This window comes from Ictidomys tridecemlineatus, chromosome 6 (genome assembly GCF_052094955.1).
Source record: "Ictidomys tridecemlineatus isolate mIctTri1 chromosome 6, mIctTri1.hap1, whole genome shotgun sequence".
NCBI classification, from domain to species: Eukaryota; Metazoa; Chordata; class Mammalia; order Rodentia; family Sciuridae; genus Ictidomys; species Ictidomys tridecemlineatus.
In genome coordinates this window covers 48,342,473-48,365,687 of record NC_135482.1, presented here as the reverse complement: position 1 = coordinate 48,365,687, position 23,215 = coordinate 48,342,473, and the positions used below count along the sequence as shown (strand labels likewise).

Sequence of the window (23,215 nt, the reverse complement as noted above, 5' to 3'; positions counted from 1 at the left end):
TCAATAAGAATAAGGCAAACAATGCACAAGATTATTGCTGCTATTAATTAGCAAATTACTTTGAGAACTTAATGCAAACTATGTTAACTGTAGATCTGGGATAAGGACTCTCTTTACAGCTAGAAAATATTCTTGTAAATGTGAAGAAATGCCTCATATGTAGAGAAAGCTATTAAGTAAAATTGTAGTTTTGAATTCCATACCTTTTGGCACCATCTCAGGGGTATGACTGCATATGTATATGATAATCAGTCAACTTAAAATCCCTTATTTACAAGAAGCTCCCAAGCTCCTCGCCTTACTCCCTTTTCTTTAGCAATCTTAGACCCTGATGATCTTTACATGCTGAGCTCATTCCTGCCTGGTGGCTCTTGCACTTGTCTATATGGCAAACACACTTCCCTGGGTACTCCTGTGGTTTTCAAGTCTTAACTTAAACATCATCTCATCAAAGGTTGCTCCTGACTACTGCATCTCAAAGAGTGCTTCCTCCTCAGTTGGCAACCCCATACCCTCTTTCATCCTTCCATGTACTATTCAGAGTGTGCATTTATTTGAATATTTGTTTATTGTCTTACTCTCCCATTGGAACTGAAATTCCAAGGATGCAGGACAATGCCTGTTCTGTGTGCTGCTGTGTGAACACTCACCATGCAGAACTTTAATTCACACATAGTAGCAGATGCTCAAAAAAATATTTGTGAATGAATAACACTCATTGTATATTCCTTTTTGAAAAAGTCTTTGTACTATTTCCTATAAAATAGAATATATAAAAGCCACATTCCTATTAGCGTGTTGTACAGTATGACACAATCTTTGAGAATATGAATATTAATATATTTTTTCCATTTCATAGGATACTAGAAAGAACAGATGCACTAGTATCTGTATGGATTTTAATTTAATACAACTGTACATGTATACTAAACTCAATCTAACAGAACAAATCTTTTCTTGTTTCAAAGGGTTTTTCATTCTGATAGTGTATCTATTATGATTTCTCAACATGGATATTTAAAAGATACATTTCTTGAAGGACTCAGTTTTGTTCCACAGAACCACTAGAGGCTCAATAACTATTAAGTCTCAGTGAATTGTTGTCTTGCAGTTCTTCCATAAACTGTCTCTGATGGAAAAGAAAAAGAAGTTCTACCTTGCTTTAGACCAGAAAAAAATGACCTTATATAGTGTAACTCCACAAAAATCTCTCAAGTTAAAACAGATTGTACACAAAAAAGGAATGTTTTTCTATTAAAATGATTCCGTTTCACCATACAAAGATAGCCATTAAAATAAATCAATCTACATGTTTCTCTAGAGATAGAAACTAAACCATCTACTATTTTCTACAATTTTCATGTTTGTACCTAAAATGTATAAGATACAACAACTTCAGCCCAAATATTCTCTGGTGAAACTAAGGAATCAATACTGCATTCTCATTAGAATTTTCTTCATCCATCTTCAGACCTTAATTTGGCTACTAAAATAACACCTATGCCCTAAAATAAAAGCTCAATATTAAATATTATAATAAATATCATATAGCATGCCTCCTATTACAAATTATGTGTTTCCATATTCAAATGAATGGCAAGATACTAACACTAAAATATTTACCAAATTGTTTCCTGTATCATAGTCAAACATTCAGTGCTGTTCAAACAAGGAAAAATGATTAAATCCATGCTTTATCCTTTTACTGATATTTTAAATCAAGAAGTTATATCTTAGCTAATGACCTCATGTTAATTAGCTATTATTAATCAAGCATCTGTTACTAAAATAATACTTGTACAACTATATTATAACATTTCAAAAACTTATATTTCATGAAACTATGTCACTATTAATTATCAATATTTAAATATAACTTTACAAAGCAACTTCTTCTTTGTGGGGAAGGTACTGGGGATTGAACTCAGGGGCACTCAACCACTGAGCCACATCCCTGGCCCTATTTTGTAATTTATTTAGAGACAGAGTCTCACTGAGTTGCTTAGCTCCTCACCATTGCAGAGGTTGGCTTTGAACTCGTAATCCTCCTGCCTCAGTTTCCCAAGCCGCTAGGATTACAAGTGTGTGCCAAGTGCCCAGCCAAAGCAAGTTCTTATAAATCATTTCTAATCCACTCTTCCATATGACAACACCTATTAAAACATTCCTGGTTTTGGGAATGATGTGTAAACAGAAGACCAAGTCAGTACTTTGACTGTCAGTTCAATTCCATTTAGATATGTATGTATTTATCAAATGTCTGCTATGGTATAGGTACTGGAGATAATGGAGGGGAGTACCATATAGGTCATGTGCACTAGAGTAGTAGTTATTTAGGTATGGCAAAAGTAAATGTATTTTTGCAGAACATTCAATAAATTTGTGGTTCTGTTTGTCTATGGATATATGTGTTCATTCATATATACATACATATATTAATTATATACATATGTCTCATATGTAAATGTGTATTATATACTATGTATAAATATATAATCTAAAAATTATCCTTAAAATGCAAGCCCTAATTATACTTTGAATACTTTTTTTACTTATTAGTTCTAATCAGTTATGCATGACAGTAGAAAGCTCTTCAATCCATTGTACACAAATGAAGCAGAATTTTTCACTTCTCTGATTGTACATGAAGTAGAGTTACACCATTCATGCCATCATACATGTATCTAAGGTAATGATGTCCATCTCATTCCACCATCTTTCCTACCCCCTTGCCCGCTCCCCTCTCTTCTTTGCCCTATCCAAAGTTTCTCCACTTATCCCATGCCTCCCCCCAACACCTTATGGATTAGCATCCACTTATCAGAGAAAACACTTGGTTCTGGTTTTTTAGGATTGGCTTGTTTCGATTAGCACAATATTCTCCAACTACATCCATTTACTTGCAAATGCCATAAACTTATTCTCTTTTAATGCTGAATAATATTCCATTGTGTATATGTACACAGTTTCTTTGTCCATTCATCTATTGAAGGGCACCTAGGTTGCTTCCACAGTTCAGCAATTGTGAATTGTGCTGCTATAAACACTGAAGTGACTTTGTCAAGGTAGTATGCTGTTTTTAAGTCTTTTGGTTATAGAATGAGGAGTGGGATAGCTGGGTCAAATGGTGGTTCCATTCCAAGTTTACTAAGGAAACTCCATACTGCTTTCCAGATTGGTTGCACAAATTTGCAGTCCCACAAGCAATGTATGAGTGTGGCGTTTCCCCCACATCCTTGACAGCCCTTATTGTTGTTTGTATTCTTGATAACTGCCATTCTAACTGGACTGAGATAAAATCTTAGAGTAGTTTTTTTTTTTTTTGTCTTTTTTTTTTTTGGAACTGGGGGTCGAACCCAGGGCTTTGCGAATGCAAGGCAGACGCTTTGCCACTGAGCTACATCCCAGCCCTCTTAGAGTAGTTTTGATTTGTGTTTCTCTAATTGCTAGAAATGTTGAATGTCTTGTCATATCATAAACTTGTTGATTTATTGTATATCTTCTTCTGAGAAGTATCTGTTCAGTTCCTTGGCCCATTTATTGATTGGATTTTGTATTGAGATTTTTGAGTTCTTTATACATCCTAGAGATTAGTGCTCTAATCTGATGTGGATGTGGTAAAATTTTGTTCCCAAATTGTAGGCTCTCTATTCACCTCATTGATTGTTACTTTTGCTGAGAAGAGGCTTTTTAGTTTGAAGCCATCCCATTTATTGATTCTTCATATTAATTCTTGTGCTATGGAGTATTATTAAGAAAGTTGGGGCCTAATCCAACATGTTGAAGATTTGGGCCTACTCTACTTTTTTTTTCTATTATGCGTAGGGTTCTGGTCTAATTCCTAAGTCCTTGATCCACTTTGTATACTCTGAATATATAAGAATATTTTTAGAAAAATAAACACTCGAAATAATGATTAATAGTGGCTTTCCTAGAAACGTTGGAAATATGCTCAAGTTTCCTGTTGTGATACAGGTAGAAATTGAAGGGGATTTGAATAAATGAATTCTATGAAGTAATATGAAAACAGAATTGTCCTTAAGGGTAGGATGTGACCTTCACTGCTAATTTGAGAAACTCCAGGAAGAACTTTCTATACGGAATGTCAGTAGATTAGGGTTTAAAGTGCCACCCCTGGAGATTCAAATCTTTTTGAGGGAGGGGCTTTGCTCATGCAGGATTCCTAATAAAAAAAGGCCATGTCTTTGGAGGGGAGAAAAACAAAAACAAAACTAAACAAAAAAAAAAACAAAAAAAAAAAAACAAGGTTCCTAGGAGCTCATTCTCAAAGGAGTGACTATTTCCATGTAAAAAAAAAAAAGTAAAACAAAAACAAACAAACAAACAAAAAACAAAGTGTGTGTGTGTGTGTGTGTGTGTGTGTATGTATATATATATATATATATATATATAGATAGATAGATAGCTGTGAGAACAAGATCCTGTTGAAGTTAGGAAACCTTGGTTAGATTCTATCAAAACTGGGGAGGAGAGAAAGAAATCCCCCAAATCATACCTACTACTATTCAATTTGACTTGGTGGAAGCCCCATTTGGAAAATTCAGCATAATTTTCACAAAACCTCAGAAGGCCTTTATTTGACTATAAGAAAGCACAAGACATTTTATATTCAGTATTGTTTACAATTTTACTCAAGTGATGGGGAAGATCAGATAATTTACCCATTTTTGTTTTGTTCCTCAATGGATATTTCTGAGTTATCCTCTAGTGAAGACTGCTTCACAGTGGCCTGCACACTATTTATATAGTTATCTACCCATTTTTGTTCCCATCTCTGTTCTTAAGATATTTTAAATAAGATTATTAATTCATCCTAAAAACAGTCTTTGGCACTTGACATAACCTTTCCAAAATTTCATCAGTGTATCAGCTAGCACAGGGAAATTTCAGCTAGATAAGATTTAGATACAGCAAGGGAGTTTTACACCTGACTCTCAAGTAACATTGCAGCCTGTCCACCTGGGTTGAGTGAGATAATCAGGCACTTGTGTTCTGTGGTACTCATACTCCAGTGAATGTAGAATGACACTAATTGTGTCCTTGGAAGAATTAAGAAAATAGTCACTCTAAAGGTTATCAGATGAAGCACTCTGACTGAAGTTCAGATAAGGAACCTCAGGCTGAGAATGATTGGGATTTGCTTCATTCAAAATATCCTTCTTATAGGCTGGGGATGTGGCTCAAGCGGTAACACGGTTGCCTGGCATGTTCGGGGTGCTGGGTTCGATCCTCAGCACCACATAAAAATAGAATAAAAATGTTGTATCCACTGAAAACTGAAAAATAAATATTAAAAATTTCTCTCTCTCTCTCTCTTTAAAAAATATCCTTCTTAATGAAATTATGGCTTTTGCCAGTAAAAGGATGGAACTGCTAAGTAAAATAAGCCAATCCTCCCCAAATCAAAGGCTGAATTTTTTTTTTTTTTTTTCTGATAGGTAGATGCTAACTCACAATAAGCAGAGGTGGGGTAAGGGTGAGGTGGGAAGAATAGAAGTTCAGTGGATTAGACAAAGGGAAATGAAGGGAACCAGTGGAGGGGGGCAGGAATAGGAAAGACAGTGGAATGATTCTGACTTAACTTTCCTATGTGCATATATGAATATACGACAAGTGTTACTCCACATCATGGAAAAACTGCAAGAATGGGATCCTAATTAGAGTAAGCTATACACCATGTACATATAATATGTCAAAATACATTCTACTGTCATATACATCTAAAAAGAACAAAGAAAATTAAAAAAATACTTAGTAATGGTACATACATCACTTAATTTTGCAGTAACCATATGAAGTTGTTATTATTTAAACAAAATGAAACAAAATATCCTTCTTAGGATTGGGGATATAGCTTAATAGTACTGTGTGTGCCTAGCCTAATAGAGCCCTGGGCTTGATCCCAATTATTGGGGGTGGGGGAAGTCCTTCTAGACAGATTTTCCTCAAACCAAGGTTGACCAACTGATAATCTTTTTTAATTTTTTTTTTTGTACCAGGGATTGAACTCAGGGGCACTTAACCACTGAGCCACAATAGTAGCCCCTTTTTTTTTGTATTTTATTTAGAGACAGGGTCTCAGTTGCTTAGTGCCTTGCTTTTGCTGAGACTGGCTTTGAATTTGAGATCCTCCTATCTCAGCTTCCTGACCCGCTGGGATTACAGGGGTGCACCACCACACTCAGCAATTATGCCACAACTTTTAAAATTCAAATCTTTACAGAATATCATATTCCTTTGGTGGGGATAAAAGTTCTAATAAACTCCTGCCAAAGACTTCTGATTTATGTGTCAAAATTCTTGTGCCCTGTTATAACTTCTCCTGGGAGAAGTATAGATAGAAGCTTGCATATCTTCAGATAATTGAGTGAATGAATGTATGAGGCTTTTTTTTCCACATTTTTGTGGTTTAAAGGCCTGTACTCTTTCAGGATTTGGTAAGTAATGCCTTAAATTTTTCTATTACTTACTAAAATGTTGAAAAACATCTCATAAAATTCCTTGTCCTACCAGATAGTGAGATTCTATCCTTTATTAAAACAACAACAACAACAACAACAACAAAACGGTAAGCCCAAATCACTCCATCTTATATGGTGCATTAAGGAGCTTCAGTTGATTATGACTCTACCCTTCCTTATCATACTGAGGTGAGGTTAGACTTACTGTCATGTTCATTGATCTTTTTTGCCTTTGATTCCATAAACAGGAACCATCTATGAGTCAAGCTGTACAATCTTGGATTAAAGCCCAGGCTATTAATGCTTTTTCAAAGGGTGCACCATAATACTGCTGTCAGAATCAGTGCGGATAAGAACGCTTGTTTGACAGATCAAATTCTAATTCTAAATGGTGTGGCGGCCCTTTTCTTGTTAACCTTTATCAAGACAACTTGATAGTGTTTTGAGATCAATTGGAATTATGCCCACAGGCTCTGGCAAATTGAAAGATGACTATCATCTTTAATGCAAGTGTTTTATTATCAGGATGTATTGATTATTTATTGTCCTAAAGAAATCTGTACAAGATGTACTACTGAGAAAGTATTTATATTTGGTAAACATTCTTTAATATGTAAGTGAAAAATTGAACACCTTCCCCACCCAAGTTTACTCTTTTAACTATATAGAAAAGGCATATTGTATAGACAACTTAAGAATGTACTTTGCCTGGCTCCTCAAGAGTTGGTTCTATGCAAAACTAGATAGTATATGAGGGTCATCTAGCTTTTGATCATTCTGGGCAGTCAATTAATGATAGCTCCCTTTTCAAGTTTTTGAATTCAAGTCATCTCTTTCATGCATCATGACAAAGAAACAAATGGTTTGATGCAACTGACTTGAACTGATTTCATAGATTGAAAATGCAGCCAGCTCTCCACTGGGAGGTGTTGGGATGGGTGGCAGGGGGAGCATTCCTGAAGTTTATTTCTGTAAGGGTGTGAGTGAAAAGACTCTGACCAGGAGAGAATTTGTCAAATTCTTAAATTTTTTGTATGGGTGTAAACTTTGCCTTCTATACTTCTCAACTCCAATGCATATGGGTCTAATTTTATAAGCAATATTAGAGAATACTGGCACTAAGGTCAATTCTCAAAATTCAACTGTGATTTCCCCACCTTCTAGCACTTGTCAAGAGTGCATTTGAAATGACTAGTATATGGAAATTTCTCTCAAGATATAGTAAAGCCCGGAGCCTCAATGCAAGGTGCCCCAATATGTATGGAGGTAAACTAATGTGTCTCTGAATCTGTTTCTGCAGTGTTAATGTTACTGGAAAAGAAGTCCAACTGCTAAATAAATTGGGAAATACTGGGTTAAACAAAACTAATTAGCTTTATTTCCCACTGGGCTTCTAAGGGTCTTTAATATGCTAATATAATTTTGAATCTACAAAGGGAAGATTACACTGTGTTGCATTTTCCAAGATAATTAAACTTAAGCCCATTTTCCATGAAGTAATGATTAATATCTAGCAGAATTTTAATTTTCTGAACAACAGAATTGGGCAACAGTAAGCAAGAGCTCCAGCAATTAGGATGCCCAGACTCTACTATCTGAAGAAATCACTTCCCTGCATGATGATATAATGTCATGCATGCCCTTGGCTTTGAGAGTGAGTCAACAAGAGAAAAAGTTTAAAAATAACTTTATTATCTTTTAGCCATATCATAATTGTAGAATCCAATATACATTAGATAAATGCTTTTACTCAGCATTTCTTTTAGAATTTATTGCCAGGTACTAATGATCTTGCCAGGCTTTTTAATGGACAATGAGATTTATTACAGTAAGAGTTCCTCACCCAACACTCCTTGAATGCTAGGGAACCCCAATTCTAATGTGTCTAAAATAATGAGAAACACAGTCTAAGTTGCTGAAATTTTTTTCTTCCTAAATAAAGTTTTATGTCATTTGTATCCTCGTAGTCTGTCTTGATGTTTAGCTTCCTTTTCATTAAAACTGGGCTAATAAGTTTCATATTAATAAATGTGGTAAGGAATATGAGGTGTGAAGATTTAATTGAGATAAGTTGCATAGAATATCCAATTTAGTATTCTCAATAATGCAAGCATGAAATGAATGGTAGCTATTATTAGTAGTAATATTAATATTACTTTTAATAATTTTGCCTCTTTTTAATGTTGATAGTTCAGAAAAGTAAAAGATGAAAGAATTCTTTCTTCCCTTTCTTTCTCCTCCTCACTCCCATTCTTTAATAGAATTTTCTTTTACCGTGTCAGTTCCCAAAGTTATGAAAATGCTAAAATAAATGTTAACATTTCTTTACTTAGTAGTTTAAATAGTTATTTGTCAATGGCCTGTGAAAGAGAAATTGGTTTAATTTACATAACCCTCCTTTCCTTGCTCCTCAGTTCTGCTAGTTGCTAACACTTCTGTTATGTTTGTAAAATTTAAAGAATCATCAAAGGTCATTTTTTGAATTTTAGGTCTTAAAATATTTTTTCCTTAAAATATAACACGTACATAAAAAATCACCAACTGAGTGTGAAAAACTGGAAGAATCTTTACCCAGCGGACATACTGCTCTAAGAAATAGACCAATGCCAGCATCCTGTGAGTCTTCTTTCTGACTCACCCCTGGAGTTAGCGACTCTTCTGTCTTTTATTCTTGTGAAATAATTTTGCATGGTTTTGAACTTTTTTCAGGAATTAAATCATGCATATTTTTGTGTTTAACTTCCTTGACAAAATATTATGCTTTTGTGTCATCCCATTTTGCTCATGTAGTAAGGTGCTATTAAAAAAATTACATGCAGTATGACATTAAGTACTGTAATGCATTCATTTATCCATTTTACTAGTAAGGGACATTTGGGTTGTTTATGTCTTTGGTTAGTATAAATGGTACTGCTAGGATCACTCTTGACAAGTCTTTTGAGTCCCATTGGATATGAAACCAGAAGTGGAACTGCTAAATCATAGGATATGTACGTGTTCTGCTTCAGTAGCTACTATATAACAGCTTTCCAAAACTGTAGTAGTAACAAATTATATTCCCCTATGAAACTTCCCATAACTTCATATCTAGGCCAATTTTTCATACAGTGGGTCTTTTTATTGACCATATATTCTTCATATGTCAACTTTATAATATATTCTACATAAGTTGAGGAAAGTAGCAGCCTGTACAGACTTCCCCAATTTGTGTTTCCTCCATAATCTAAGATTAACAGGTATATAATTATCTTTATTTTTCAAGAGTTTATAACATTGGCATTCTATTGCTAATTATATTTGTTTTGTGCTTTCTTTGTGTAAACTATAAAAATACAAAGAATTGCAATTACAAAAGCCCAAGTATATGAATATTATTCATTATAGGATCAAATCATATGATGAGATCCCTAAAGGCAGGAGTTACAATTCTATGTTACTAAATCTGTGCCACTCAGTAGAGAATTTTCAAAGTGTAAAGGTTCAGTTCATTTGCCAATTAAATAAAAACATGACACATATCATATTGCTTCATATCTGGATTTTCATTTACTTGTCTAACTTTCATACTACTTGGAGTTTCTAATTGCCTTTCTTTTCCTTGTGAACAAAATAATAATTTTTATCTTCATTTCATAATTATTATCCATTAATGAAAATATATTAGTAATAATATATATAATAATAACAACAATTGATTAACTATTACTTATTAATTGCTATAAGAAATTCATATTTTTTGGAAGATGTTATTCAGGGTCTCTGACTCTGATGATACATTCTACATTTGTTGTTAGCCAAAGGGCAGTGAAGTGATGATGATATGTTCTAATTTAGACTAATTGCTCTCTTATAACTGTCATTCTTGTTATATCATTCTTAAATTAGAACCACTACTTTTTTTTTTTTTTTGGTACTGGGGATTGAGCCCAGGGGCACTTTATCACTTAGCTACACCCCCAGTGCTTTTTATTTTCTAATTTAAAACAGGATCTCACTAAGTTGTTGAGGCTGTGCTGGAACTCTCCTGCCTCGGCCTCCCTAGTTCCTGGGATTACAGGCATGCCCACCCATTATTAGCAGATCCACTATTCTTGACTTTCATCTTTCCTGAAATTTAACTATATTCTCCAGTAATTTTTTCTGAAAGTGTGGGTTTGATATAAACTTTCTGATTCACTGCATGTCTAAAAATGTTATCCTTGGTCAATAATTCTAGGCTTCAAAGCTATTCTTCTCAGAACCTTAAAAGCCTCAAAAACATTTTCCTAGGATCTAGTGTTGATAAAAGTCTGATACAAAGTCGGATTCTAATTCCTTTGTAGGAAACCTATTTTTGTCTGTCTTGAAAATCTCCTCGGATCTTCCATCTTTTTTTGATGTCCTGAAATTTCAGAGGAATTTGTTCAGGTCTCTTTTCAGTCATCATGCTTAGGGTTCAAAGGGCCATTCAATCTGAAAACATATTTTAATCACAGGACTTTATATAGCAATCATTTCTATTATAATTTCTCTCTTCTTCTTTCTCCTATTTTATCAGTATCTTTTAGCTTATAATTTCATTCCAATTGATCTTCTATGTACTTCCTTTTTTCAAATATCTGCCTTTACTTTCTCAGCTTGTTCTTTTAATGAATATTTATTTTATTAGTCATATTTTTATATTCAAAAAATTCTGTATATTTCCCTTTGCCCCTGATCATTATAGCTGGTCTTGCTTTGTGGAGGTAATACTTACTTAAATGCTTCTAAGGGCACTGATCAGAATTTTTAAAAGTGTTTCTTAACGTTTCTAAATTGCCTCTGTTTTCTGCATGGTAGTTGTTTGTTCAAACATCAGTGACCTGGTTTGGATTTATATTTATAGTAAAGAGCCAGGCAGCCTAGAGTAGCTAGTGCAGGCTGCACGACTCTCCTAACCAGCCTTAACCCAGAGCAGAGCGGCAGGCACAGTACTGGCAGGCACACCAGGAAGGCCTCAGGTGGCATGGCAGCTACTCACTTGCTTATGCCTCACAAGCTCCATGCCAAAAATGTGGAGGGCCTTCCCCTAGGGGTCATCATCCCTGCAGATTCATGAATTTCCTTAAACACAGGCTTTCTGATTTCAATTATGAAATTCCACTATAATGGGAGATGATGGAGGAGTGGTATTGAATTTTCCATCTGCTCTTTCCTTCAAAAATTCACCTGTTCCTTATCTTCTTCTCCTGCCTGACCTCCCCAAAGCAGCACAACTTGGCAGCCTTTCTGTGGCTCCATTGTGATGACGTGTGACACCCCACCCCGCTTTCACTTTTTTGGTATTTGCTCTGGACTGTAACGTTGACTTTGGTTTTTCTATTTTCCGTCTTCCCAAACTTGTGAAAATCCCTGGTTTCTTGATATTTATGTGGCCCATTTTAAAAAAAAATTAGTTGTAAATGGACACAATATCTTTATTTATTTCTATGCAGTGCTAAGGATTAAAGCCAGTGCCTCACACATGCAAGGCAGGCGCTCTACCACTGAGCTACAGCCCCAGCCCCTCTGTGTCCCATTTTTTTTTAAATTTTACGTTATTTTTTATTTTAAGAAAATTGTGAATTCACATGTAACCGTAAGAAAGAGTACAGAGAGATAACATGCACCCTTTGTCCAATTTCTCCAAATGGGAGCTATGTCAAACTGTGGTATAATAACACAACCAGGTTCTAATCAATCCTCACAGTAGAACATCAACATTTACTAGAATTCAATCTGTGTCCCATTTTATTTATTTATTTTTGTGTGGTGCTGAGGATCGAACCCAGTGCTCTTGCAAGCAAAGTGCTCTACCACTGAGCCACAGCCATAGCCCTGTGTCCCATTTTAAAACTGCCCTTTTAATTTTCATACTGCTATTTGGAAGGTAACTGAAGCAAAGGTGTGTGGTCAGTGTGTCTTGAGCTGCTAATCTGTAATTGGGTTTGGGCATTTTGGAAGCATAGGTTTAAAACAAACAAAAAAAATAGCATCTATATAAAATACTATTAGGAATTAATCACTCTTAGAAATTGTCTTCTCAGGTTTCATTGCTGAATCTTCATAGTTTATGAACCAAATTTATCAAGGAACCACTTAGAAAACAAAGGCAGTAAATGAAATTCATTTTTGATCCCTATGAAGTCACCTTAGCTTGATAGAGTAGGAAAGATTCAATTCAATCAGAAACTCTGTGGGGCCCTAAATATTCCCCAGATTAAATTCAAGGGGGAATTCTGTCGTGCAGAATTTAACAATAGTTTGTCCTTCAGCCTAAAGCTCCCTGGTGCTGCTCCTGGCCTCCTGCCAGTACCTTCCTCCAGACTGCCCTGAGCAGGTTCGGAGAGGAGGAGGGACAGGAGGAGGGCAAGGGAACACCCCTCTAGTTAAAGGGAAATTGGGAAATTAGCAGGTGTTAGAGAATGTTCAAGCTCCTCAGAACATCCCTGGAGCTTACTTCATTGTGTGTGAGGAAAACCTGAAAGAATATTTTCAAAAATCAAAGACTCAGGTGAAAAGGAAGGGCATTTCCTGAGGCATGCTCAGTCTTAAATGTGGAAGTGTGGTTAATTCAGGAGGCCTTTGGAAGTGAACACTACCGATTCAACAGACATTTATTTACTGTTGTTTTTTTTTGTTGTTGTTGTTGTTGTTTTCACCAAATACTTTGCTGGTGACATAAATGATAGGTAAAACATGAATGTTAGCTTCCAGAAATTCATAATCTGGTGGTTGTATAAGGATAAGCATCTAATTACCATCCAATTACTCAGAACAATATTATCTATTCATTGATATTTTGGTAAATGTTGAACAACTGGTTTTCTGAGGAGTTAAGGGGAGTCCTGATTCATAATATCTGCCAATACTCCTACCCTAGCCAATTTCAGGTTATCAACTTATGTCATTAAATGTGGAGAAGGTAGGAGATAGGCAGCAGCACGCTACCACATAGTACTTTTACCACACAGATGGAGATGACTTTAGGAGCATAAGTAATAAAATGTAATGAAGTAATAATTAGGAAGTAAGGTATTGAAGATATTTATTACTTTTGTTTTTAATAGAATTTATTAAGTTATAAATTTATAAAATTTTTGCTAACAGCTGGGCTTAACAACTGGCTCACAAAATTCTTAAAAAAGTCAGCCATTGGCTCCATACTAGCTGGCTCCAGGATGAATCTACCCCCAACTACAGTCGACAGTGACAGACTTCCTGCAGGGTACAAATGAGGATGAAATCTTTAGCCATAAGTAGGTCAATGCCATTTAAAATTACAAGAAGAAAGATTACAGGAGGAGAGAGCAAGTAAAGAGAAGACCTGATGATGCCCAAGGAAACAGTGTTCTCCACACGCAACGGGTCACCCTGCTTTTCAATTATTCTCATGTTAAACAACGGCATTCTGCATAGGGGGAAGGGAATCAGTCCTTAGCTCCCTAAATAGGAAGGACAGAAAAATCACATGAAAACAAAATCTTCCTTTTCCTTCCTCTCTGGCCATTTCTTCTAGTTCATGCTGATGTGGACTGCCAAGTTCTGATGACTTGGCCAGCGGACCGGAAAACTCAGTGACCCAGTGGGAATGCCTGAAGCACCAGTGACCTCCTAACACAGAGCTGGGGGACCAAGACCTGTTGAGGATGTGCTCCTGTTCACCCTGTGCCTGGAAGAATATAAGTGATTCTGGAGTGCACTTGACAAACGTTTGCTAATCGCCACTTAAAAACTAGATCTTAAACATCTCTTATCAAAACCTATACACATAAATGTGCTATAACCCACACCAGGCCCCATTTGATAACAAATGACACTAGAGCTGGCTCTAATTAGCTTAGGTACAGAAGAAATGCATTAGTTAGCATAAATGAGGAAGTCTAGGAGAGCTGGGAGCTCTCTGAGGATAGCCGAACCAAGTGATGACACTCAGACGTGATCTCTCTGGCTTTTGGCCCCATTTGAACTTGGTCTCTGCCATCGCAGTCACAGGCAGGTTCCAGCCCCTCCAGCCCTTGCATCTGCTCTGCTTTTCCTTCCCAGTGGCTGAATAAAATCCCTGGGCTTGCCTCTTGCTGAAATGCCTCTGATTCCAAAGGCTCTCTGTCTTAGAAAGGTGTCTTTTTGCAACTGCATAAATAGTTAGGTCCAGTGCCTCTTCAACTCTGCACAGTAGACAGAGTAGAATTGCCTGGGGAATTTGTTAGAATTAGACAACAGTCCACATCACTCCACCCAATTAAATCCTAATATCTGGAGGTGGACCCAGGCATCATTATCTTTTTAAGCTCCCCAGGTGATTTCAATGCAGAGCAAAATTTAGAAACTCCTGAATAAAAAATACGAAATGTTAGTCTCCTTCAAATTTACTGAGAAAGTCAAGTTAGGTTAATTTCCTTAATGTCTACCTGAGGATCTTTGTCCCAAGCTTCCTGTCTCTAACATAGGAGTGTTCTTCTTGCTTGCCTCAGCTGGCTTCATCTGCATCCTGGTTTTCCCCCACCCCCACCCTGATGTATTGTGTTGGAAGAATTATCCCTCCTCTAGTATGCATCTTGAAATTTTGCTTCTTAACTGGCTCCTTCCCCCAAAAGATCCCTTACTCCCTGTGGCCCTGCCTTCCATCCCCCTAACCACCTGCCCAGGACATGGTCCATCTGCAGTCTCCTCTTCATTGTCAGCTTTCCTGGGAGAGTGGATTGTCCTCACTTGGCCTAAAGTATGCCTAAAGTTTTTACAATCTGACTCTGGAAATGACTACTCTGCTGACACTGTTCTCTCAAAGGTTGTCAATGACCCTCTTACAAAACGAAATGACTGTTTCTCTCCTCTCTTTCTCTCTCATTCTCACATTGCTTTTGGAGATTAGGGTATCCAAATACTGCATCTCTCACTGATTTCCTCTTTGCCACCTTGGTTGCTTAAAAAAGTCCTGAATAAAATGTTTGGGATATGTATCCAAAACACTTTTCTTGGGAAATATGTATCAGGAGACTTGAAAATGAAAATACACAAAGGCAGTGCTTTAAGGCAAAAAAAGAAATTCTTTAATGACAACACTATCATATACTAAACTGAAAAATCTGAAAACAAACTAGATTTGTACAATATGGTAATTCACATAATGGTATAGTATAGAGACAGTAACATCGTACGGCAAGTGTGTGCTAACATGCATAAATGGGTAGAGTATTAGAAAATGTACAGTGAAAATACATACTGCATATATAGCATGTTTTCAACTCTTATAAAAAGCACATGGATTTGATCCCAAGCACCATGAAACAAAACAAAGACAAAAAGCACAAGGAATCAACTTGTTTCTCTCCATTAATTTTCATTATTATTAACCTATCTTTACTGACATCGTTTTACCTTTTCTTCTAATTCACCTTTGTTTTGGAAATGAAGTAGAAATTTCCTTAGTACAAATTTTACTTATTGTCTTCTTCTTCATATATTCAGCTAGTTAATAACCTAATTTGAATTATTAATAATAAGCTTTCCCTCCATTTTCTAATAACCCAAGAAAGTCTGCTAGAATGTAGGTGGTCATCACTGACTGTTACGATTTGGATATGAGATGCCCCCCAAAACGCATGTGTGGGACAATGCAGGAATGTTCACAGGTGAAATGGTTAGATTATGAGAGTTGTGATCTATTCAGTGCATGTATCTTTTTGATGGACTAATGATTTTAATGGATTAATGGGTGGTAACTATAGGCAAGTAGGGTATGACAGAAGGAAGTAGGTCCCAGAGGAGATTAGGGTATCCAAACACTGGATCTCTCACTGATTTTTTCTTTGCCACTTTGGTTGCTTAAACAAGTCCTGAATAAAATGTTTGGGAAATGTATCCAAAACACACATTTCTTGGGAAATATGTATCAGGAGACTTGAAAATGAAAATACATATATAGCACGTTTTCAACTCTTATAAAAAGCACATGGATCTAATGCCCCTGGGGATTCTATTATCCCTGGCTCCTTGTACTCCAGCTCTTTCTGCTTCCTAGCTGTCATAAATTGAGCAGCACTCCTTCACCATGACCTTCTGAGGCACCCTGGGCCAAGAGCTAAGGCGTTGGCAGATCATGGATTGAACTTCTGAAATCACAAACCACAATAAACTTTTGGTCCTCTAAGTTGTTCTCGTCAGGTCTTTTGGTGACAGCGATGCAAAACCTGACTAATATATTGGCTGAGACTTCTGAGATAATTTTGTTTTATTGCTTTTTGTAAAGGCAAGATCAAAGTTTCTCTTTGCAATTTGAAAAGTAACATTCTTTAAGAAGCTACATATAATAAACATTAGGGTAAGAGGTTTTTCTTACAGATATATGTGATGTTGAAACCATTTTAATAATATAATTACAAAACTTTAGCCAATATTATTTTCTGTTGATTTAATAAAGTGTAGAATATTAATTTCAAGTTTGACATATAATTCTCATAAATATGGCAAAATATTGCTAAGAGATTAAATAAAAATGAGAAAAAGAAATAAGAAAGAATCCAAACATTGGCTGTTTCCCTTCTATTTCTAGAAAATTACAGAATGCTATCTTTTTTTTTCAGAAAAAAGCATTATTTCTTTCAAATGGTGTGAAATTACCAAAACATATTTGTCAAAAATAAAGTGAATTTGCTAAGATAAAAGCTTCAAAAAGATCAACTGCCATCGAAAGTTGAAATCATTTTGTTAAAGTTAATATATGCATAAAGCCATGCAAAACAGTTTTCCCATGAGATTTTTAATTTCCAGATGAAGGAACTGAGATTCGGAGAGTAGGATCAGTAGGTTTTTCTTTTGTTTGGTTTTGCACACATGTAAAAATTCACACATCTCACTTCCAACTCTACTCTGTCCCCTTATCATCATGAGGAATGCTGAGGGTTTTGGGAAACACTATCTTGGCTGATTTCTCTTTAGTAGTCTACTTGGTAGGTTGATGGCTTCCCTTTCCTTCTCATGTAGAAAAAGTGGTGGCAAAAATGAAACGTTGGGTCTTAGCTCCACCTCTCCTCTAATCTCACAATCTTAGAAATGCTCCACTTCTCTGAACTTTTGCTTTGTTCGTCTGTGTTATGGAGATATTACCAATAGTATTGCTGTGAGAATTAAAGGAACTAGTACATGTAAAGTATTTAGAGTAGTTCCTGACACATAATAAGTGCTCAATAAATGTGAGCTATCATTATTTTTTATATCTCCTTCTACATATTTTCTTAAAGTATACAAGTGAATAAATTAGAATACCTATCCTAAATTAACCTTCCTTCTTCTCATAATGAATCAGCTTTCTCTTCATGGTCATTCACAATCATACCAGGAGGGAGTGAACTTGCTTTTCTTCCGATGAGGTTATATAAAGTACCAAATATTTCATCAGAAGGAGGGGCACCTCCTGGAAGAAGGAAGTACATCTCTACCATGCAATTCCCATTCGGAAAACAGAGGAGAAATAAACATGCCACTATGATTAGCCTAATCAGTTTTAGAAAGGAAAAGCTTCAAGCCACCAGAGAGTAAAGTGATCCAGGCCACTGTTCAATCTAAACCCCCTCAAAGCCCTGGTCTAGAAGCACAGCAAGAAATTCATCATGCACAGCCAACACGGTCCCCAGCACTTGTGTGAGAACAGCACCCTCCCATCTCCTTGCAGAACTCTTTTATTCAAGTGGAGTCTCTCTATTTGTGAGAGAAATATGCCCCATGACCTAGCAATAGATCACAGTCCAACAAAATAAGACAACCTTATTTTGTGAAGCATTTTTAAAGTGCATGTTATTTTTAAAAGTTTGTAGGCTGGAATGATAAATCAGTTCAATAAACTAGCTTTGATGGTCTGAAATTAAGGGTAGAGTAAAGGAGAAAGGATATGTTTTCAGGTGAGATTTGAAAAGGGATGGAAAGTTAATGAGGTGGAGAGACACAGTCAAGCTGTTCCAGATGGCAGGATCTGACAGAGGAGGCCAGTGAGGGTTAGCAGAAGGGATGAGGATGGGGAGACAGGAGAAATGAGTTCCAGCAGAGAGACAGCATTCTCCACCCAGATGATAATCAATTCTGAATCATATCACAGAGCGGATGAGGAGCCATTAGAGGAGAGTGCTGAAGGAACTCCGAGACTAGACACAGACAGATGGGAAAGGGCAGGGGGACCTGAGCAGAAAATTTAAGGCTATCAGAAAGGGAGCCATCATGTTCAAAACATTGACACTGAACTCAAATGACTGATGCAGAGTTGCTTGGGTTAAAAGATTTTGCAGACAGGAAGAGAGAGGAAATATTTTTTCCTCTTCCATTGACAAAATAAATAAATACAGGTATTGATGTTTTAACTGAGATTGCATATAGAAAGTGAATTTCTGAGCAGCAGAACTTTTAAACATTGGATGAGTGTCAAAGAATCTCAGAGTTTAAGGGAACTCAGAGGTCACTGGAATAATCCTTTGAAAGATAACCAGACACACTGTGAGACTCTTCTTGTTGGAGAGAATTAAGAATAAGGTTGCTGGCAGGCTAAGATGGTTAAGTTTGTTTCCTCTAGAGACAAGTCCTATATTAATGTCTCGTCTTTCTTTTCAAGTGTGATGATGATTCCATGTGGGGTAAGTGTTAAGAATGTGGGTGTGACCTCAACACACAGATTTTTGGTTTTGCTCAGTGCCACCGGATAAAGCAACACCTCTATATGCCCAGGCACAGAAATAAAGAAAGGATGTTGAGGCTGGGAGCAGAAACTAGGGGAAAGAAAGAGGGATTGGGAAAGAAAGTCGAATACACAGCAGGAAGCAGCTGGATGCAGCCACAGACATCTCACTCAGATGCCCCACTGGGATGAGGGTCAGCAGGACTGCAGGAGAAAGTCAATGGGAAAGGGGTGGGATAGTTAATTCTATTCCAGGCCATGTAGTTATCTGGGGACAGAGAGGAAGCTGAAACTGATACATAAGCTAGCTGTAAGAAAAAATTTTGATATCTATGCTAAAGCAAAAGCAGAGATTTGGGACCTGAGTTTCAAAGCCAGTAGGGAGAAGGTAGGTACATGGGTGACATTAATAAATAAAAGGTGACCAGAGCCATGCTCCCTGTGGAATGTCAGTAAATATTAATTGGCTGACGTTGACCTTGGTAGAACAAAGCATGTGAATGGGAAATGCCATGGCCAGCAGAGCATAAAAAGTTCATATCTCTGAACTGAAAACACTAGTGCCTGAGAGAGAGCCAGACCAGACAGCACACCAGAAAAGGATTCCTTGCACACAAGGCCAACGTGTCTCAAGGAAAAGTAATGACACAATCATCCCAAGAGAGCAGGAACAAAGCCTGCAGGAGCCATGATGGAATATTCCCTTCTCTGAGAGCATAATCACTTCTCCTGAGGTACAGAAGCCCCTGGCTGAGAATGCAGGGCTCTCTGAGGTCAGCAGGTGTGCAGGTAAGCGCCAAGTACCCTGGCTTGACTTGTTCAAGAAAATCTTTTTTTTTTGTCAGATGTGGCTGGAAAGCTGAGAAAATGTTATTTTGGGATTTGGCTCCAAGGTGAAGGAATCAGTAGACAAGGTGAGGTTCCATTCTGGAGGGAGTGGAGAGGGTGCTGGAGGAAGACAGCATCTCCTGTCTGTTTTTAAGTATGAGGTATAAAAGAATACTTTGGAGAGTGGTTGGTCTTTCAGTGACTCAATGTTCCTGTCATAATTATTCTTCCTGTTCTCCATTGGTGGAGGACTGAAAAGGCAAAACAACTCCATCTGATGCTTGAAGCCTTAATAAGAAAAAGATTCAAGTCCCAAGTCTGAGAAATGCTAAAAGTTCACCTGAAATATGTTCTGCATAATACTACAGGACATGCGATCCATGCAGGGTCATCCAAAGATTTGTCTAGAAAATACAGATTTTATCCACCTCTTAAAATTTCACCTCAAATAAAGAAGAAATTATTGTTCAACAATATATTGATAAAAATGCTTGATAGACCTATTAAATGCCCCCACCTAGGATTCTAGAACAAACATATCAGTGCCTGGCACATAATGGGTATTGAATAGGTATTTGTTACATAGATAACAGAGAGATTAGGAAGAGTGTAAAAAAAAAAAAACAAGTAAAATATCAAGAATGTGGATATTTGTAAGAAAATATTTCCCTTTGATTGCATCCTTATAGGTGACCACAACCATGAATATAGCAAGGCAGTTTTGAAGACATGAAGCCAATTTTTTTTTTTTTTTTTTTTTTTACCCTCTATGATCCAGGTAAGGTTTAGCCACAAGGGTTCTATTAAAACTCTTGAACCACTCCCCATGAACTCCCAGAAAATTCAAATGTCCTACTACTTTAATCTAGACATATATTCAATTTATTTTAACAGTTTCTAAGTGCCTCATCTGTGAAGGGCACTGTGCTAAATATCTGAGAGTGAGTACGAGGTGCAGCTTTCAATGATGGGTAAGGAGAATGGGTAGGAAAGAAAGAAACTTCTTCTAAGTTCATATCATCCCCACTCCAAAACATGGAAGAAGGGAAATTTAAGATTATAATGATAAGCATTTCTTGATTTTATTTATTATAGTGTTAAGAACCCACCATAATGGTAGGGGTGGGATTCTGGAACTCCATGAAGGCACTTTGAAACAACAGGTAGCTGGAAGTAACAACAGGTGGACTGGAACTTTGACAAGACTGTATTTGGAATGGCAAGGTAACACATTACATTACTCCGGCATGTTATTGAAAAACTCTGAACATTTAGTCAGATACAAAGAGGAATGCAATTATGGCAAATTGATACCAGAAGGATTTTAAATTAATTGTGAATTGGAAATCTTAAGCTAAATACCAAATTTTGGAAAGAATTGTGAAGTAGCAACTATAAAGAAATTATGAATACTTTCCGCCCTTTTCTAGATGTTTAGTAACTAGGTAAGTAAACAATTAAATCTTCTTTGGATGCAGCAGATCAATGCTTCTGTAAGACTCGGGAAACTGTAAAAACTTAAATACTTATATGAACTAAAAATTGTTGGGTTCACTCTCTTCCTAGTAAGACTTATAAAAGATTATGGAGGCTGAGGCAGGAAAATTGCAAGTTCAAAGCCAGCCTCAGCAATTTAGCAAGGCCCTGAGCAACTTAGACCCTGTCTCAAAGTTTAAAAAAATAAAAATCATAAAGGGCTGGGATGTGGCTCAGTGATTAAGTGACCCTGGGTTCAATCCCAGTTACAGAAAAAATAAAAAGAAAAGAATTTAGAATGCACAAGAATAGAAAATATCATTTCATAATTATAAAGTAAGAAGACCATCAATTCAACATCAAGAAAAACAGATGCTAAAATGAGCTAAGAACTTTTTAGAATCAGAGATATGTCTTCAAAACTCTTAGTCAGGATAGTTTATTAATTATGAATAATAAAAAGAAATTGTATATTTGTATCAATTGCATAGAATACAGTCAATACAGAATTTATAGCCCCATGCTAAGAGCCTCATTTAAAATGAACAGTCTTTCCTACATTTTCTCCGAAGTACCTCTGAACGAACTCACTCTGCCATCCACAGAACTTGCAAATGCATTCCGTAAGTTGTGCTATAGTATTTATTCTCTTTCCTGTTATTGACTCCAGATCTATTTCTTACTATTTGCTTTGTGCTCCTTCTTCTGCCAAATAAAATATTAATTGCATTTTTAGCTGCACTGCTGGTGCTCAAAGAACTCTGATATGTCAAGCTAAACTGATAGAAATAGCATCCATTAACATATTTATAGGTTCAGAGCTTCTAGAGCATAATTACATCCATTAATTACTTGACAGTACTCTGTTACAGGCTAGAAGAGAAAGGCTTTTGCAGCTATACTTTTACTCAGACAGAAGTTTCTTTTTCAATAATAAATTTTCTCTAAAGAAGATTCTAAGGGAAATAAGGCAAGGGAACTTGCATAGCTCTACGTGCATAGGAAAGGGCTTTTAAAGCAGCCATCCACGAACTTTGCAATAGATAGCATACAAAGTCAATGAGATGGCACAGCTAGACTTGATTTCAAAGAAAAGCATATTTTATACATTATGGAGAGATTTAATTAATATTTTAGAGTTCTAAGACAGACCATCTCAAGCCAATGATTCTTGATGTTAAGATGCAGAGCAATGATTTTTTACTTTCAAATAAACTTCCTTAAATGTCACACAGGACCAAAACATTTTTGAATTACTTTCATTTTTGAACATGTAATTCTAACACAGAAAAAAAAATTTAAAGCTGTCCTGGGAAAAAGCTCATGAGATGTTGAAAATTAATAGAAGAAACAATTATTCTGTAAATTCGCCAGCTGTGTGAGTCCTGGAGCTGCCAGCTGCATTTAATACATGCATCATAGCAAGGACAGTAACACACACTTGACTCCTCTTGACCAGTTAATCAGCATGCAAAAATGACGTTTTTCTCATAATAACTTCAGCACTGGACCCAAACACAATTTTCTCTTCAGCAAGGAATGAAATCATAACACACACACACACACACACACACACACACACACACACACACACACTTTCCTCATTTCAGCATGAACCTAGCCGGGATGTACGGACAGAAAGCAAAGCCATATCTACCTGTATGTATGCATCTATACATATTTCTCTGAGTTCTTTGTTGCCTGGCAATAAATTGTGAAAGCAAGCATATTTGAAAGTAAAAACCATTAAACTGTGTTTATAGGCTACTGC

At 36.4% G+C, this 23,215-nt stretch overlaps 1 protein-coding gene and 1 long non-coding RNA gene across 44 annotated transcripts in view; one reads left to right on the top strand and one right to left on the bottom strand.

Annotated features, from left to right (window-relative positions):
- Positions 1-23,215, bottom strand: part of Grip1 (glutamate receptor interacting protein 1) — a 666,343-nt gene that overhangs the window by 229,570 nt on the left and 413,558 nt on the right. The window lies entirely within an intron of this gene.
- Positions 19,658-23,215, top strand: part of LOC144378624 (uncharacterized) — a 65,780-nt gene continuing 62,222 nt past the window's right edge. For 4 of the 23 annotated variants that reach the window (XR_013440519.1, XR_013440511.1, XR_013440515.1 and 1 more), the window contains exons 1-3: positions 19,667-19,929; positions 20,658-20,746; positions 21,064-21,192. This is a non-coding gene — a long non-coding RNA (uncharacterized LOC144378624). Of the gene's footprint in view, positions 19,930-20,657; positions 20,747-21,063; positions 21,193-23,215 lie in introns of all 23 variants that reach the window. The other 19 variants (XR_013440522.1, XR_013440516.1, XR_013440521.1 and 16 more) reach the window with 14 other exon arrangements.